The sequence below is a fragment of the Bactrocera dorsalis genome, chromosome 5, assembly GCF_023373825.1.
Source record: "Bactrocera dorsalis isolate Fly_Bdor chromosome 5, ASM2337382v1, whole genome shotgun sequence".
NCBI classification, from domain to species: domain Eukaryota; kingdom Metazoa; phylum Arthropoda; class Insecta; order Diptera; family Tephritidae; genus Bactrocera; species Bactrocera dorsalis.
This window is the reverse complement of record NC_064307.1, coordinates 68,380,452-68,399,955: the sequence shown is the minus strand read 5'-3', so window position 1 is coordinate 68,399,955 and position 19,504 is coordinate 68,380,452. Positions and strand designations below refer to the sequence as shown.

The window sequence follows — 19,504 nt, the reverse complement described above, 5'->3', positions numbered from 1 at the left end:
AGCAGACGTGTTTTTTCGACTTTGTCCATCAAAAAGGTCCTACAGTCTTCCGCAATATACATACATATGTACATATACTATATATAGTACATATGTAATTACTTATACAACAGATTCCTGTATGATATCAGTTCCTAAATCGTGATTTATGACTTACATATGTGGTTCACCTTATTTTTTTTTTCAAAAAACTGTGCGGTATTCTACGGACTGCATGTAAAAAATCGTACCGTGTTGTTGTTTTTCAAATGCAACAATAATATCGGAAGTTCATTCATACTTACTTACATATACTCGTAGTATATGTAAATACGTTAATGTTGTTTTAACTTCTTCCGCTGCCTAACTTTAATCAATGTTGAGTCAGCCACTGTAAGAGTTCCTGTTATTGGTGATTTGTGGAACGTCACAATAATCACGATCAACAAGCGAAATAGTAAACAACAAATTTTGTGAATGAATATTAACCAACACATATCAACATATGGATGCCTGTGTATGTGTGCAAATGTGCGTCTTGCTGGAGTAAACAAACAGGCGTTAAAGTGGAGAAATTTTCATACACGCCAATGAGTACAAGCATCGACACAAAACGCAATAATCAAGACAACAACAATAATGTGTTTATTGAGCGGTAAGTGTGAAAAAAAATAATAAACTTTGACTTGCAATTAGAAAAAAGATAAACAAATTTCGCTTATTTTGTAAATAATAAATTTTTTCGCTAATCTTTTTCGCTTTTTTTATCTGCGAATTGCGTGCCAGTTGTCGTCGTGTATGATATACATATGTAGACGTATTTTTTCTAATTGCAAGCATGAATATAGGCACGTCATATAGTATTGTTGTGCCAACTGATATTTAGCACGTATTCATGAGAACGCAAAGAGTTTGTCTTATGCAATTACTGCTTTTATTTACTTTTCTATTAAAACTTTTATTATTTATTTTATATTATTTGCGTAAGCAAAGCTCGTAGCGCTGCTTATCGCTTTATACTAGGCCTGCGGAGTTTTGGAATTTTTCTTTCAATTAATAAATACTTAATAAATACGTATTTTCCGCTTTCAAATGCGCTGAGCAGTGATAAGCGTAAAACCTAACTTTCCTGCTTATTCATAGTAAATTCTTGTTTTGAAATCCGCTATTGATAACGTAAAGTACATACTTATGTATTATTAATTATAATAAATATAAATTTTATATTACATATTGCATTCATAATTAACAAGTTACTGCTAAGGCTAAGCACATAGTGAAGCGTTGAGTAAAACAACAAGTAGACAAAGTAGTTGATAAAAAAAGTTTAACTTCTGCTACACTAAAGTTATAGTAAGCGTGACAGCTGTGTGTTTTTTATAGCATAAAAGTATATGAAATAAACTTTAACCCGATTTTGAATAGGTAGTTACTATGGCAGCTATATGCTATAGTGGTGCGATCTGCACAATTTCTTTGGAGATTGTAGCTTTGCCTGATATAATACTTTGTACCAAATCCGGTGAAGATATCTTTTTAAATACAAAAGTTTTCCATACATAAAATTGTTTTTGAACGATCAGTTTGTATGAGAGCTATACGTTATATTGGTTCGATCTGAACAATTTCTTCACAGTTAATAGCTTTGCCTTAAGCAATAGTTCATGCCGAATTTAATGAAGATACATTGTCAAATAAAAAAGTTTTCCATACAAAAACTTGTTTTTGAACGATCAGTTTGTATGGCAGCTATACGCTATATTGGTTCGATCTGAACAATTTCTTCTGAGATTATAGCTTTGTCTCAAACAATACTTTAAACCAAATTTGGTGAAGATACATTGTCAAATAAAAAAGTTTTCCATACAAGAACTTGTTTTTGAACGATCAGTTTGTATGACAGCTATATGCTATAGTGATCCGATAATGCCGATTCCGACAAATAAGCAGCTCCTTGGTTAAAAACGGATGTATGCAAAATTTCATACACATAACTCAAAAACTGAGGGACTAGTGTGCATATATGTATGTACCTTATACAGACAGGCGAACATGATTATATCGACTCCGCTGCTCAGAGCATAAATACTGCATTAATTATGAAATTAATTAAAATTTATGAATTAAACTACATTTTTCTTTTTATATGCGAAACCACTTCGCTTACATACATACATATGTGTCCTAAACGCCACATTTTGCTGCAAAGCAATAACTACAATTGCTTTTCGTTTCATTTGATTTCGTAATGACAGCATACTGGTTGTACGCGCATGACGTTTATGCAAAAACAAAACCAAAAAAACAAACATAAAAATACGAAATTAAAAAGTGAAAAACACAAAACTTTCACATTTCTCTCGATTACAACATTTCCGCAACGAAAGAGTCAACATAGCATACATACATACATATGCACTAATAGAGTATAGTAGCATAGTGTAGCATTGGTAGTAGTCGCGTTGACGTTTTGCGGCTGCCGCGCATGCGTACAGCAGCAACGTCACATAATCAACATATGTAGTTCAAAGACCTCCGTGCGCAAACGGTAGAGAGCCAACTAACCAACCAACCAACTAGCCAAGTAATCGAGCAAACAACATTAATTGTAATCCCAAAGTTAATACACACACACACATACATGCATACACTTGTAATAAAAAATTTCTACAGCGCTGCAGTGATTTGCGGAAGAGTTTTTCACGTTCACTGCAGCTGGCTCCACTAAGTCGAATTATGTAGTAGTTGGTTTTTATTGCGGCTGCGCAATGGCGAAAGTGAAAATTTATGCTTTCAACGGCAAGCGTTTTTTAATAGAAATGTATTGCTAGTCGTTGCAGCAGTTCAATGCACGCTTAGTGGCTATAACAGCAGGGCTACAAATATTAGTTGCTTGGTTAGGAGGAAAGCCCAGCAATTTAAGTACCGTGAATTATGTCTGAGGTGAATCACCTGAGTGGCCGGCTGCTAAAATGGCTACGAGAGTTGATCTTAGTTATTTTTTAGTCTGGTTAATACGTGGGTTGCCTTTTGTATTTCAAGATTTGGCCACCCTAGTGCTACTAAGAGGTAACTCACAAACTAATCGCAAAGTTTGACATTTCTAATGTTATAAAGGGTGATCGATTTTGAAGTTCCCTACTTTTTAATAGAAAAAACCACAGAAACTTCAAATTTAATGGGGAATGTTTATTATCATTCGAAAGAGCACATATGTAAGTATTTTTTGCAGATTATCTCTTTCAACTGTTGGCCGCTGCTACGTCTCAGATAGTCCATCCGCTGAGTGAAATCTTTGATGACTCGTTCGAGAATTACGACTGATAACCCGAATGACACGCGTGATGCTTGCGGCTAGGCCTGAATCGAAGCGGAATTGTCCGCATAGATTTTAGACTTTACCTATCCTCACAGAAAAAAGTCTAACGGTGATGTCAATGGAACTTAATGGAGAATATTTTGAAAAACAATAAATCGATGATTCCGAATAACACATTTTGCTGGCTTCAATTCATTAAAACTAATAAATACATACTTATGTACGTTTATCTTTGTAATTGCCGCATGAAAGTGAATAATTGCTTGACGACCCGACTTGCTTTGATTAGCCAGTCGCTACCGGGTTTGTGCAATACTCGCTGTGTGCAACTATTATCCACATTGCTTGGCCAATTATTTATTGCACAGCAACGAGTTTTGCGGTAGCTTTTCCTTGTTCAAGCAGCACCCATACAGACGCGTACATATATACACATTTACTATACATGCATTTACATATAATACTGTTGCTTGGTTGCATCAAACGCTCTGCAACTTTCTTCGCCAACTTTCTTTATACGCTTGAGAGCAATGGCTAATGATGAAAACCACAAACAGCGGTGTGTTTGAATGTTTTTAAATATTTATGGGAGGCTTGAAGAGGAATGAAGTTTCATGCAGTTATACTAAAGAAATCCGTACGAATTCTAATAATGTTCGAGAGTAATGAGAGTCCATTGACATATACACAATATTCACAATCTCTCTACCATGTTTCCAACTGAAGCTGAGGGCCAATACCCCTATAATTTGTAGGAAGAACCTCAATAACCATCCTTTTGACGCCTAAGGTTATGGTTGTTTGTTAACGCTTAGAGGATCAAGACAGAAATCAAATGCCATCTCGATGATACAAAGGAGGATTCAAGACGTTCAGGACATTCTCCAATTTTGGCAAAGGTCATTCCTTCTGGAATTCGCTGAAAGAACCCCAAGAACTCATCTTTTGTAAGCAAAAGCTTATTGTTGGTTTTTACCGCTTAGAGGATCAAGATTGACTTCACGCTGCGGTAACCACGCTAGCCGTTATGGCTGAGTAGGAAGCCAGATGCGATCCCAAAGATGCAAAGAAACATTGAAGATGTTCACGACTACCTCCAATTTTACTTTTCCTCGAATCTGAGGGTCAAGACTGAGACTCTCCCGTCATATCTACAAGATCCACAATGTATTCTCTTTTAATTCTACGTATCTTGATGCTGGGGTTAGAATCCCCCTTGACATTTGCTGTAAGAAACCCAGGAAGCACTGTTTTGAAGAAAAAGCCTATGGTTGCTTGTTGTAGCTTAGATGATTGAGGTACACTGCATTCTGAGGTATTCGCGTTTGCTGTCCTCCGATTTCGCTTTAGTTCCAGTGGTATGGTGGCAATCAGTACTCAGTAACCTTGGACGTAATCGAAGACTACCCCTGGACCCAACTAAAACTATCATACTTCAGATATTAGTTTACCATAAAACTCATCAGTCCAATGACGGCGGTGTATAATGGAAAGGACCGCGCACATGTCGGAGGGAAGGGAATAAAGAAGTTTAGAAGAGATGATAAACATCAATCCTTATAGCAATCGTGCCCAGTCTCAATACAGCTTTTACGCGGACCGCAACGGGCTCTAGATCTTCATTAATACCATTTCAGCAATCTACATTGTTATTGTTTTCACTGCAACAACAACTCGTGTGCAATGTCTGTTGCTGTAAGTGAGAGTATTGCGTTTTATTGCGGAAGTCAGCAGCAACCGCTCCAATAGCTATTATGGCAATTGAATGTGGGTATGTAACACACATGCATGTCGTCATTTTAAGTTATTCGTTTTTAGTGGCATACATTGTTTACGTTGTACGGAGTTTTCCACACGACTTTCATAATAGGTCAGTAAACTTGGCGCTAAGAGTGGCAACCGACATCCACAAGAGTTTAGTGAAATTTCAGATAAATTTTGGTTAGCTAATTTTTCTGCGTTCGCTCACAGACGCGTGTACTATTGGACTACCGGCAAAGCATTGAAGTGTTGTAAGGGGAGCAATGAACAGCCAAGAGTAACACGCGGCTTGACAATGTGACTTCAATGGTTGCGTTTCCTTTAGACATGCGGCTAAGTTTGAAAAACTTATGTAAGTCAATGGACATCTTATTCTCGGAAGTACTCTCAGTTATGTAGCTGTCTTTTTTACATTGTAACTGTATGTAAATCGTACAGAAAACAGGCAGAATTACAAATTTCCGGGAAATTGCAGTTCGGAAAATCACTTAAAGTAATATAATTGAAGGCACTGGTATTTTCTGTGATTAAATTGTAATAATGTTGTAAACCGGAGTCTAAAAATTTCTGGCTGGATTGGTTTTATGACCACCACTTTCAATACCGTACAGAATTGGACAACGCAAGCTGAAAGTCTGGCGTTAAATATCCATAAAATGGATCAGCTTGCTTTCGCTAGAAAGTACAGAATCACTCCATGAAGGTTTTCTTCAATAAATGGAACACAACGCTCTTTCAAAGGTCTCTCCAAATAGCTTGTGGTAGGTTTGGACAGCAAACTGCTGTGGAAGCACAATGTGGATGAGGGAGTTGCAAGGCCAGAAATGCCGAATGTGCGTAAGCTCGGCCAAACTAGGGGTTTTCTCCCTCTCTCATTCGATGTGATCCCATTTAAATGTCAAGAAGTGATCTCACACGAAGCTGACTACCAGTTGGATCTATAAAGGAACAGCAGATAACGTACCTGGCCAGTGCTTAAGTGACTCTTATATCGAGGTGGGATGTGATTGAAAAGTCATGAGGTGACTTCCAGGAAAACTGTCTGTCATGTGGCTCTGTAAAAGAAAAGCAGGCACCGCTCCTGGCCTATGCTCTCGCCCCTCAAAGTGATTTGATTTAAAAGTCATGAGAAAGTCAGCAGGTTCTATAAAAGAACCGCAGGCGGCGTGCCCGGCTAATTCTTAAGTGACTCTTATGTCGAGATGTGATGTGTTTTAATATTCATAATGAGACATCACGGTAGATTAGAAATATGTACATATATAAAGATCTTACTGGCACTCCATCGAATGGACTTTAGAAACAAGATTGTAATATTTACTGGTCATAGTCCTGTGGGGCTGACAGATCGAAAAGACTACAGAAAATGTGGAGAGCAAAGGGGCCAGGGAAAGATTGGAGTATATTTTGTCCATTTGTCCCGCATCGACAAGACAGGTGGGCTGACAGATCGAGAAGACTGCAGGAAATGTGAAGAGCAAGGCACCTGAAAAACAATGGAGCATCTTTTGTGCATTTATCCCACCTTGGCTCCACTTTAAGCATATACGAGTTCCACACTATGAGTGGAATGAGTTTATAACGGGAAGAGGTATCCCCGGTGCGGCCACAGAGTATGCTGAAATTCGCAGGCATCCTAAAGAAACTTCATGGACTTCGTAATGAAAGTCTAACTGGCATCGCAAAGAACCAAACATGGTCTACGCGTGGCTCATCAGCCCATGAGACTAACCGAACTTAACCTTTTTCTATAAAAAAATGCATCTGTGAATACTATTATAGCTTCGGTAGAGTCGAAGTTAATTTGTTTCATGTTCGAAATTTCGATTTTCAAAGTAAATCATCGCCTAATCTGCAAACATACTTATGTTTTTCACCTACAAAAGATTAATTATACTTAATTACAAAGTATGTGCAATTACTTCTCGTTTACTGCCGATGCGATATCTCATAAGCCGACTTCGCATTTTTATGTTGCCTGCAATTTATGCACTTTGATTCTCATGCCGATAAAATTCGGTCTTTGTAAAAATCGTACTTCAAGAATTGGCATAATTGCTGTTGCTTGTCATGGTCAACGACTACGAGTCGAGCACGACTGCAATAAGTAGCAACAACAAGCGCTAAGCTGCTTTTGGCCAACAGCAACAACCTCAGCAATGAATTCCATAAACAGCAGCAGCGATCAAACAATTTGTAAAAGATTAAATACGGCCTCTGCCGTAACGATCGACTGGCGCTGCCTGCGAAGTAACGCCAGTACGCGCACCACGCACAACTGAAACGCTTGGCAAAGTCTTTGAAAGACTTGCACGGAATTTAACCAAAGCCACAGGCAAGACCGAAGACCGAAGACCAACAGCAACCGCTTTGGGTGCAACATTGCGCTAGAAACCTCAAAACTAATGCAATGCAATGCGATGAAATTACAATGTAGCCGTCGTTGGCGCGGCCGCAGTTCAATGTTAAACTGCAACAACAACAATGGCAATAACAGCTGGCAGCGAAGAGCAATCACACAACGCTTGAAACGAGATGAAAAGCAACAATTATCAAAAAACGCGAATGCAAGAAAAAATTGAGATTACGTCGACGAGTTTAGATGAGAAGTGATTTGAGATCACTAGCTGAAACGCTGAAAAACTACATACGCTACGCTAAATATTGAAACGAAGGCAGACGCAGACAGCGTGAGTGAAGCCAAACAAAAAGCTGCGCTTCAGCTAGGTGGAGCGGGTGCTGAAGCAGCAAATTACCAGTAAACACATATGTACATATGTATGTATGTACTATACGAAGTTGGCACAGCTGTGGCGATGTTGCAATTCTGTCATTAGCAGCGGTCCAAACGTCTTCAAGAGCGCGTTAGCAGCAAACAAACAAAAAACGCCACAAAAAAGAAGCAAAAAACAAGTTTCTACAATCGGATACAAAACGACAATGTAAACCAAGCCAAGCACCAATGCAAAATTGACAATTTTTCGGCGCGTTAGCACAGCATACAGTTAAACTTGTAGCTAAATGGACGGACGATGTGCGCGAGCTTCAGTTGACTTGACCTTAAGTCATATGTATAATGTGTTTGCGCCACTTTTAGCTAACGAGTGTCTTTCTTTGAACGACCGCAGCTTCGGTAGTGTGGTGGAAGTAGTTTAGCGGCTGAGGATGTTGGTGGGTGTGGAGCGGAAGAAAATTGGAGCTATTGTTTCGGACGTCTCATTTTGTATACTGTCTGCATACGTTTACATTGTAGCTCGTACAGCTGTGGAGAATTACCTTGAATTGATGTGCAGGTGCTGCTGAAGTCTTTTTTTGAAAAAATCCGTTTTGTCGGAATTGCACGTTCTACTATTAAAGCAGTGCAAAATAGTATTTCTGTGAATATTTGTGCAGGTGGATCTTGTAACTTTATTCGAAAATTAAATATACATATATATTAGTTTCGATTGTGTCTAATGAGCTTCTTCCTTGAATTCTCACTGAGCTGTCAAGCTCATTAGTTTTTGAAATAATATTTCTTTATTTGATCCTATTTTGTTTTCAACTTACCGAATGAAATTTCTGTAACCTGTGAACTCAGCAACCTATAGCTATGAATTTCGATCTTCCTCCTCTCGAATTACTTTTAGTGAAACCCTTAAGTATTTAGAAGTCTATAAGACCTCGGCAGTGCTACGAGAATTAGTATCATTAGCGATAATCATTAAGAAGGCCCTTCCCACGACAGTCGAGTCAACAAGAAATTCATAAGATCTGTGGTAATCTCTTTAATTGCTGTCCCTCAAAGAACATCTCCTCAAAAAAACATCTTTGACTTTAATATGAGAGAGAAAAGGTCTAATTTAAAGGAATCCACTAAATAATTAGACAAACTGATTGTTATTACTGAGAAAAGGAACACCATTTAATAATGCACATGAGCTTTAGGAAATGAACGTGAGCTTTTTAGAAGCTTTTTTAAGTAGTATTTATGTTTGGTCGGAGGCTTGGCTACCTTTTCTTCAGAATCATCCATTGTGCATTTGCGCACAAAATACCAAAGAGAAATTCTATGACCACTTGGACGAAGCCAAAACCAACACAGACCAGATTTAGAAAATACTTCAGATCGAGGAGAAGATCCTTGATACACAAATCGACACCCATCCCCTTTTTGTAAATTTCATATTCCTGCGAAACCCGTTATGCAGAATTACTTTGAACACAACTATCAACTTCGTCAAAATCGGGAAGGACCTCTTCGATACCAGACGATGTTTTAGACAAGGTGATTGCCTAAAAAAACGATATGTGGCGATAATCTGAACTGCCGTGAAACTGTCCACTCGAAAAGTATTATACGAGTAAGACTGGAGTACGAAAATGATATTGGCATCGTAACAACAGATCCATCAGCGCAGCTTAGAAAAAATGTTGTGATAAACGGGGGCAAGACGAAGGATCTGGAGGCTACATTCAAAAAATTCCTCGCGTCTTCGGAACTACGTCACTGTTGGTGACTACATTTGAAAAAGTTAGGACTTTGTATATCTCGGAACCGGCATAAATTCCATCAATAATCTAACTCTGAAGGTTAAACGTAGAGTTACTCTTGCCAATGATAAGAAAGCATTCAAGAACTGTTCTTCGCAATATCCGAGAGAGCGATGACGATCTTACGGCGTCATGGATATAGTTAAGCGCATTAAACTCCAACGAATGCCCTTTTGAGGTCATGTCGTTTGCATGGAATATGCTCCAACGAAAGGCTTATTCAACTCGAGACCCGTGGATGGACAAAGGAAGCAATGGCAGGACCAAGTGCTTAGCGATCTTTCTGCACTTGGGATGTCGCAAAGGATAGATGTAACTGTCGAAATTTTGTGTTCTCGGTTTAGACCGACCCACGATTGCAGTGCCAAAGAAGTATAAGAGCTTTAGAAAATGAACGAGATCTTCTGGGTTATTTTTCGTGTACCCAACGCTCACGATGTTAGACTTCGGACAGTAAACAAAGCAACAATTCAATATAATCCAAGTTTAAGGAAATTTTTCCTGCTTTCATAACTCGATCACAAGAAAGTTCTATAACCGATTGAACTACTAATTTTTTATTGTTGCTTTCTACGATAACATATCCTCAAAGCGTGTTGTAACCATCGTCAGATATTTCCAATTCAATTCGACGTACATAACAACGTCGCATTGGCTCATCCTTTTCACAAGAAAGTCAATTTATTTCTGCGTTGCTTAAATTAAAGATGTGCCAATTGAAATTGCAAATATGCTAAGGGAAACACAAACACAAAAATAAGAAAGAAAAACCTTAAACATTCATATGAAACAAAATGAATTAAAATATCGACTTAACGCGACACATTGATCCGGCGCATTTGCGACATTTCGCTCAACGTGAGAAAAACGCATAAAACAAGAGTATCGTCCGGAATGTTGGATAACGACGTGTTTTTGGACTTATTTTGCATAAATGCTGAAGTTAACTTCAGTAAAATGCTAATTTTCAGAAGACGCTGTTGTGAAAAGACTTTTTTCCTGAAGCGTCTGCCTTGTTTCTGACAGAACATTTATTTCTGATTGCATAAGAACAATTTGTTTGAGGTGCTAATGAACTTTTGTAGCAAGCGGCGCAATATACTTACTTACGTAAAAATGGATAGCAGCAAAGCTTTGTAGGAAGTTTACGGACTTATGAGGGGATAAGATTGATGACAAATCTCAATGACTTCATGCTTGAATATATGTAGGTAACTATATGTTCAGGATAGATAGCAAAGATGCAAAATAAGAGTCATCTAACAAAAATAAAATCGTTATAGTTGTTTTTGTTACAGAAACTTAAAAACTTAGGATGTCATTATTAAAATGTTGAATCTTTCAGTTGTGTAGAGTAGACTCAGAAGTCGGCGATGTTACAAGAGCTTTTTAGAACTCAGTTCCGCAGTCTTTTTTATACGCACATTCATTTACACTTGTTTCTTGAAGCTTCCGTAATACTGCAGCAGCTTTCAAGCGGAAGTCTTTACGGTCAGAAAGCAGCTGAGATAGCTAACAACGCAGAAATAACATAAAGAAGATCAGGAGCTTCATAGTTCAATATATGTATGTATGCATATTTCGATCGCCAGGCGGCAATTAAGGCAATAATCTCACGTTGGTTTACGACAGAAAGTGAGCTCAGAAAGAGGGCGGTATGCAGTTAAAGTCGTGTTCACAAAGCGATCTCGTTTATGATGGATTTCAGGCCACAAAGAAATTCCTGGAAACAAAATAGTTGATGATATTGCCAAAAATACCATCCGTCTGGCTACTGAAACGGTACAGGAAATACGGTTAGTGACTTCCGACTATAAAAAAATAAATTTCCGAAAGGGGCTGACAGAGGGATCAGGGCGAGATGGAATGCCTTAGGAATATGCAGCTAAGCCAAGATCAAGTACAAGAATACTGAAGGAAAACACGCATACTTTTTACTCTCGAAAAGACTACAGGACGGTTGTTGGACTAATGACAGGTCACAATCTACTAGATTATTAAATGAGGAATGCACCGCGACCTTAGGTCTATAGTGCCATGGAAAATCTACTAGCATTACAATCTACTAGCATCACATGTGAGCCGGATGGGCAGAGGTGATGATGCAGAAAGTGCATGGAATTCGGCATGAGACAGACATTGGAACATTTCCTATGATTCTGTGCAACATTATCTAGAACTCGAATTAGACATCTAGGAGTTTCGTAGTTCAAGAGGCTAGATGAAGTACTAAATTAGATATTAAGTTCGCAAAAAGAATACTTCAGCTCACACTATAACCTACCTTTATACTATGTAGTATATTAACGACGGGTCCTAAGATCGACTCAAAGAGCGCCTTAACTTTCGAATGATCCCCAATGATCCTGACATCCCACTTTCTATCCGCCTATCAAAATCCGCCAGCATCTATCAGACGGAAGTACTGGATATGGAGAAGACCTGTGTTATTCTTTTGACTAACTACGGGAGCATACAGAAAGCAACCATATGCACGGATAGCCATGCGAGATTGCTGGCTTTATTGACTGCACAGATTTCTTCCAGCACTGCATGAACGCTTGAAAGCTCACAGGCAGGTCACTATCACTTGTTCATAATTTAAGTTTTTGGTCGGGCAATGAAAATGCAGACGCGTTGGCGAAGCAAGGAGCCTCTTTAGGCGAATCCGTGACGGAGGTAGCTAGATTATATAAATACTTATGTCAATATTCAGCTCTATCATAAACCCGACACAAACCACTTGAAGCCCCCCATCAGGCACCAAACCTTGAATGGTTGTCCACAAAAAGCATAAGTGAGACAGCAAATGATATGAGCGCTGTAATGAAATCGAGTAGGAAGATTATAAGGTCCTCTAATTGTCCTAATTGAGCCAATGGTGGCAACATTCCTACTTACTCATCCTCCTAACACACTTCTCATTGCTTGCCAAACAGTTTGTGATTGTTGACTTCAACTTGCCGACTCCAAATAATACCAATTTGTTACAAGCATAAACCAGAAGCTTAGTTTTCAATTATGTAAATAACTATTAAATTAGTTTATTTGCCAGATCTACCCTTTTCCTGAGAGGCACAAACCTTTCTTTTTTGCATTTTTGCTCATTAAAAAGACGACTTTTTAGTTTATTTGGTAAATAGTAGCAGACTAAACAAACAACTGAGACATAAACCTAGAATACCTATATAATATAATATAGTATAATAAACAAATATTTGCCTGCGAGCAATTTGCACTTTTATGACTTGTTTACATTCCGGTTTCGGACCCCTACTTACGAACCCCTTACATATACGAGTACAAAGCGACTAATTGAAGGATTTCCCAAAGGATATTTAAAATTGCCGCAACGGGACATTTGGGACAGCGGTGAATTTTACGCATTTCCACGGTTAAGTGAAGTGATTGTTTAGCTGCAAATAAAAGATAAACTCATCACAAACAAAAATATGAAAAAATGTAAAAAAAAAAATGTAAAAAAATTGAAGGAAAATCGGAAAATGCGTAGTTGAATTGCGCAGCGTCGTAAGCGACAATTTTCCACTAAAACTATTTAGCGTTGGTTTCCAACTTAAAATGCAATACAATTTCCGCTTTTAAATGGGTTTAACCAACGAAAAAAAGTCTACCTTTTCCTGACGAAAAGCGCTTGAATGACAATGGAAAAAAGTATTTGATTGTCAGCAGTTGAAATGTGCACACAAAAAGGTGGCAAACAATTGACATGTGTGTCGCGTCCTTGCAGCGGCATTGCTAACCCAAACTCAACCAGGCTACTGGCTTGAACTTATAACATTACGTCACCACCAACGGCAGTCGCCTTGCTGTCAGCGGCGCCTCAATTCCCTTGTGAAAACAATCATTAGGGTGAATGCGCCTCCCCATTGCCGGCAACTAGCAACTTGTTTGCTTTCTTTACATTTCTTTTATTTTCTACTTTTTCAATTTCGCCGAAATTATCATTATTTTGCGTCAATTCAATTTTTCATTTCTTTGCTATCTAATAAAGCACACTAAATAGGGAAAACACTTTGAACTCGTTTGTGCCTCACAATGGAGGTTCAACTCCTTTTGTTCGACGCTTAGCTATATGCCGCTTGCTTGCTTGAACTTTGCACTTTCCTGGAGTTTTTTGTTTCTGATTTTGAATTAAAATCATAAAATTTATTGTGAAAATGCATTTCCAGCGTAATTTTCTTTCCGCGGGCTCATCGCATTGTTCGGCGGAAGTTGCGCGGTGCCATTGTTATTGCCTTTCCTTTGCATTGTTTGATAACCCGTTAAAGGTAATCTCGAGGCGGAAAAGTGCCTGTGACACAGTGGGTAGCCGTATGGCGAAGTAACCCTTTCAAGTGGCCTTTCTCCTGGCTTGAGAACGTAGCATGAGCGCGTGATTGGTGAGCAAGGCTCAACGGAAGGAGGGAGCTCCTTGATTAGCTTGTGCGTTTCCATTTATTGTAAATTTCTTAAAAAAGTGCGTTTCATTACAGTCTTGAGGAACACATGCATTCATTTCAGTTGTGAAGAACACATGTGAAATCAAAAGCATCGTTTCTGCGTAGCGCCAGTTTTGTAGTATTGCGCTACAAAAATTACAATAAAGAAAGACATTAATAATGCACGAAATTGACGAAATGTCTTCAGTGTCTATGTGAAAATATGATTTTCAAGTGCATAACGCTTATCACCGCATGATCTTTCAACTCTCTGGCGGCGTACAATTGAACTTGACACACTATGAATACTCGTAAAACACAAATTGTTTTGAACTCCGCGTCGCTCTTGAATTCATATATTTAATGTAATATTTCAAGTGGAATTTAAATAATATGTAGTCATTTGTGAAGCCATGTAAAAGAACTCTTCTGTTCGAACTTATAAATTGACAAAACGCTTAGTAGCCAATATAAATTTGCACGGGCATTTAATTTTCATTCTTTTTGCGACAGCGCATGCTCCGATGGTGGTCCAGCGCTGGCTAAGTTCCCGCGATGATTGCGATTTTAGGATGCCTTTTCTTGCTACCTCATTAGCTTTACAATTTCCGGCCATTCCGCTGTGGCGTGAGACCCATACCAGTATTATCACAAAGACTCTCGATGCTATTGATAGCTAGGTTAGGTACTGCTAAGAGTTCTAAGCCAGAATCGCCGCCTTACTATCTGAGCGGATGGCCACTTCTTTGAAGAAGGCTGCACTCCGAGACAATAAATATACTGCTATCTTAATGGATGCAACCTCGACTTGGAAAACACTGCAATAATGAGAAAATGTGAAGCTGTAGTTGATAGAGAGCTCCTGACAGTAAACACCTCCATTAACCTTCCCACCAAGCTTTGACCCATCCGTAAAGTACCTCACTGTCCCTCTCTTCCTCCAACGGTCTCTTCCCACCCACAACTCTCGCGCCGGAGCCGCCAGAGTTCGTTTTGACAACTCCATAATCCAAGTGGTCCGGTATGAAGTCAAAACGTGTGATGATTTCTGTATGTTTAGACACGTGTTCTTTTAGTAACCCAGTTTCTCTGAATCTGATAGCAGCGTTCGCAGCCATTCCGATTTATTTACAGCCACTATTTGCAAGATGACGTTAAGTGCCATGGTTTAAGTCGACCTTAATGCACCACACCATACTTGCTAATGAGCGCCGCCCATTGAACGCTCTTGAGTTTCTTTGCAACTGTGTTTTTTTCTATAGCCCTGCACCACATAGAGACTCTATAGAACATAATGGGCTTGACTATGATGTCGTAGGGTCCACTTTCGGTGAGAGACCACACCTTTTGCATATGGCTCCTCTACAGCAGCGTAAGGCAATCGATAAATTTTTTGCTCTCTATTCGATGTTCAGCTTCCATGAATAAGCCCCAGATATTTCACTGTATCCGCCAGTTGTAGCCGGATATCTCCCATTTGCGGTAGCGGTGCCACTGGGGTCTTAGTCTCCTAGTAAATAAAGCCATCTCAGTTCATCCTCAGAAGTTTTTGTATGGAAAACTTTTTTATTTGACAAGATACATATATTCACGAAATTCGGCAGGTCTTACTGTCTCAGGCTACGCTATAATTTCGGAGCAGACTGTTCAGATCAGATCACTATAGCATATAGCTGCCATACAAACTGATCAGTCAAAATCAAGTCCTTGTATGGAAAACTCTTTTATTTATAAAGATAGCTTCACGAAATTTGGCATACACTATTACCCAAATCATCGCTACAATATTTTAATATATTGTTCAGATTGGACCACTATAGCTTATGGCTGCCATACAAACTGACCGCTTAAAATCATAATAACAATTTTATTATACCTTTTATTGTATAAAAATGCAGCTGTAAGGGATGTTCCTCATTGTTACCGTCTTTTTCTTGTTTCTTAAAAAATATTTAATTAAGAAGTATACTAATTTAAAATTATTTGAAAGTTATTCGCCTGTATTCAAATGATGATAGTAATTACTGTATGAGTACATACATATGTAAGTATGCATATTCAATGATTATTCGCCTGTATCAATAATTTGTGCAAATTAATTGAAATTTTAAATATTCATATAAATATGTACATAAAGTTGCATATTTTTATTTATAATTAAATTATTTGCTTGCCGGCCAGCCTACTACACAAGCCTCCCAACGAAAAAATTAGCTCACACAAAGCACTTTTCTGCTGCTTAACATTCATCAGAGGTTTTAAGGCGAAGGTCTCGCTCAAGGTTGCATTTATTTATTTTTGTTTCTTTTTTTCTATTATCTACTGCTTTATTTGTACAAAATATTAAAATTGTTAAATAAACTTTTTTTGGGTTTAGAGCAATCGGCCCAAAAAAAACTAAACAAGCGAATAGTAGGTGAGCTAAGCTGCAAAGTTGAGGCGCAGTCGCATACATTTGTATATAAACATTAATTTATACATATATGTAAGCATTTGTATGTATGTATATGTGTTATACTATGTACAAATGTTTGCTGCTATGCACTCATTTCGTATGCATGTGTGAATTGAAGAATTCATAGGCCCATTGCCGGTGTTGCGCAGGCGCTTCACAACGCGTCCATACACCGCATAAATTTTTCGTTTTCGACGCAGCTTTTTTGTATTTTTTTGCGCTTTATAGCTGGTGTTAAAGCAGCGACAAAATATGTATTTATGTGTTAGACATTAACCAGCGATTTTCCAGTTTTTTTTCTTTTCAGCAAGCAATTTGAATTTCAAGCCCATTGTTTAAGTTGTTGTTGTTGGGGCTGCTGTTGCTGCTACCCGCTTTTGTTGAGCGCATAAAGAAAATGCAAAGTGCTTTGTTAATTCTCGTAGGCAAACAACGTTCACATACATTTTTCATGGCTCATAAACTTATTGGCCGGTTATAAGCTTGTTGACGCGTTCGCCGCGTTGGTCTACTCTTTGACCGTCGACCGTCGACGCGCTACCAATGTGGGTGCTTACAAGTTTTCGTCAGTTGTTAATTCGACGTATTTATATTTTATGTATTCATTTTTTTCACTCTTTTAATTTTTATTTAATGTGAAGGTTAATTGGGGGTTACGTTTATGGTCATCTTGCATTCAGCCATTTGGGGTCTACTAGTGTTCGCTGATTTATTGTGCTGTTAGTTTTGGTTTAAAAAGATCTTTTCAGACATCTTGTTGGCATGCTCAGACAATTTGTTGTGCAACATATTGCTACATTGTCGGCAATTTAGTTAAGACAATAACCAATTGCATTTCGAAACTGTGTAAATATTTATGTTCTTTTAAGTATTTTAATTGATTTTTGAAATGTGGACGTCCTTGATATACCAAAAAAAAGTATGTAAGCTAAAGTAAGGTAATTTTGTACAAGAGCCGAAGATTGAGCTTAGTTTTCTTGGTTGGTTGCTTGAAAAGGGAGGCGTATGAGACATAAACAACCTAATTTTTCTCTTAAGATTGAGCATCTCATCCGATTGGATCTTGGGTACTCGCATAACTAATATTTCAGCGTCTCATCATCCTCTGCGCATGCTCTGATCTCGCCAAAACCACTTTTCCCGTTTTCTGTAGGTGGCATCTTAAGGGAAGATGCCCTGTGATGACCCTTACAATGCTACTAAGCTCTCTTTTGTCTATAAGTTGAAGCTTTTTGGGCTGTCCACCATCAACACTACTCGAAAGTAACTTTGTGGTAAGCTCGGTATTGTTTGTATTCCAAGACCTGAGGTGTTTCCCTAGGGTCCATTGCTTTAAACAATCCTTGAAGGAGCTGAATGGCCTGCGCAGCTTGGGGGAATTGTGTCTCCACTTACCTCCAAGCGCGTCAGCTCGCGTGCCCTTTCATTTCTTTCTTATAACCAGATACCCAGATAATATTAACCGAGTTACCTACTAAAAGTCTAGGTATTGCCTGCTTGCATAATCTAACGCAATGAGATCTCGTAATGGCGCAATAGATAGTCTTAATTGACGCTTGGGAATCCACTGGAATATTCATGGAGTTGCTGGTTAGAGCAGAAGATCACTTGGCAGCTTCTGTTATATCCATAATTTCGGGCTGCAAGACTGAAATGGAGATCTTTAGTTTGAAACTGCCTTTTTTGTATAGATTACTACAGAAGAAGTCGGCTCCTGTTCTTGTTTCATCCTTTGATCTGTCCGTGAATATGTAGATTTCACCGTTGGAACTGTCAATTACAGTATCATTGGTCCTATCTTCTCTACTGTGCAATGAATAGGATGTGAGCTTCCTTTTCTCGTGCGCATTGATAGCTTAGTCCGAGTTCATTAACCAGGTCGAATATGGTACCATACCCGTAGTAATGCCTTGTCTGCCTTCATTGCCTTAAATTCATTATTCGGCTGGCTGTAAGCACGGCCATGTCTTCGAAATAGGCCTCTGTTTCGACGTCGACCTCTTCAAACTTCTGTCTTGCGAGCATTTTTTTGAGATCTGAGAACAAAAAATAGTCGGTGGGGGCTGGATTTGTTGAATACGGTGGACATGGAAGCAATTCGAAGCTTAATTTGTGGATTTTTCCATTGTTTTCAGTAACTTGTGACACGACGCCTTGGTGAAATAGCACGTTTTTCAGCGATTGCGACCTTCAAACTTTTATGACTGCCATACAAACTAACTGATATAGTAACCGATATACTAACTGATATACTAACCGACATACTAACTGATATATTAACCGATATACTAACTGATATACTAACCTATAAAAATAAAATTATTGCAAGGAAAACTTATTTATTTCTGAATGATATTTTTTAAGTTTTTTTTTGGTTTTTTCTTAAAAATGACGAACATAGGTACCTAAAATTCGATTTCTGCCGCATTAAGCTCTCCATTTATATAATTGAATTTATTTTACTTCATTCAAAATACTTGCTTTGTTTCAATAAGCCCTCATATACCCAGAAATAGATCTTCGCATTCATCATATTTCACATTTGTATGTAGTTCCACGCAAATCCTATTATCTCTGTGCAAAAAGTACAAAGCAGAAAATTGCACCACCGCATGTGCAACAGAATCGCACCCGCATTACGCAAAAATCCTTTCATATCCTTACAAATCTCAATGCGTTTCAGAGCGTGAGAAAAAATCGAGCCACCAAAAATTGTAGCAATTTTGTAGTATATATTCACGTATATTACAATAACCAAAATCAAAATATACATACACGCACTTACATGTAAAAAGCATACAAACATCCAAGCCAAGCATTCAATCAACGTCAGCAATAACAAGCGAATAGTTATGCATATGTATGTGCTATTTCAGAACTATCTCTATTCAAGATTATGCATTTCCCATGGACTCTAAAATAACATATGTAAACATTTCTAAAGGAAAAATCGAAATCGAGTAAAAAGTTAGGCTGTGCAACAACAGATTGCATATCAAATTTTATATGATGAACGAC

General features: G+C 38.3%; 1 protein-coding gene across 1 annotated transcript in view; it reads left to right on the top strand.

Annotated features, from left to right (window-relative positions):
* Window positions 1-483: 483 nt before the first annotated feature.
* Window positions 484-19,504, top strand: part of LOC105227829 (serine-rich adhesin for platelets) — a 77,330-nt gene continuing 58,309 nt past the window's right edge. The window contains exon 1 of the mRNA XM_049458304.1: window positions 484-634. The gene's annotated coding sequence lies outside the window, so the exon portion shown is untranslated. The remainder of the gene's footprint in view (window positions 635-19,504) is intronic.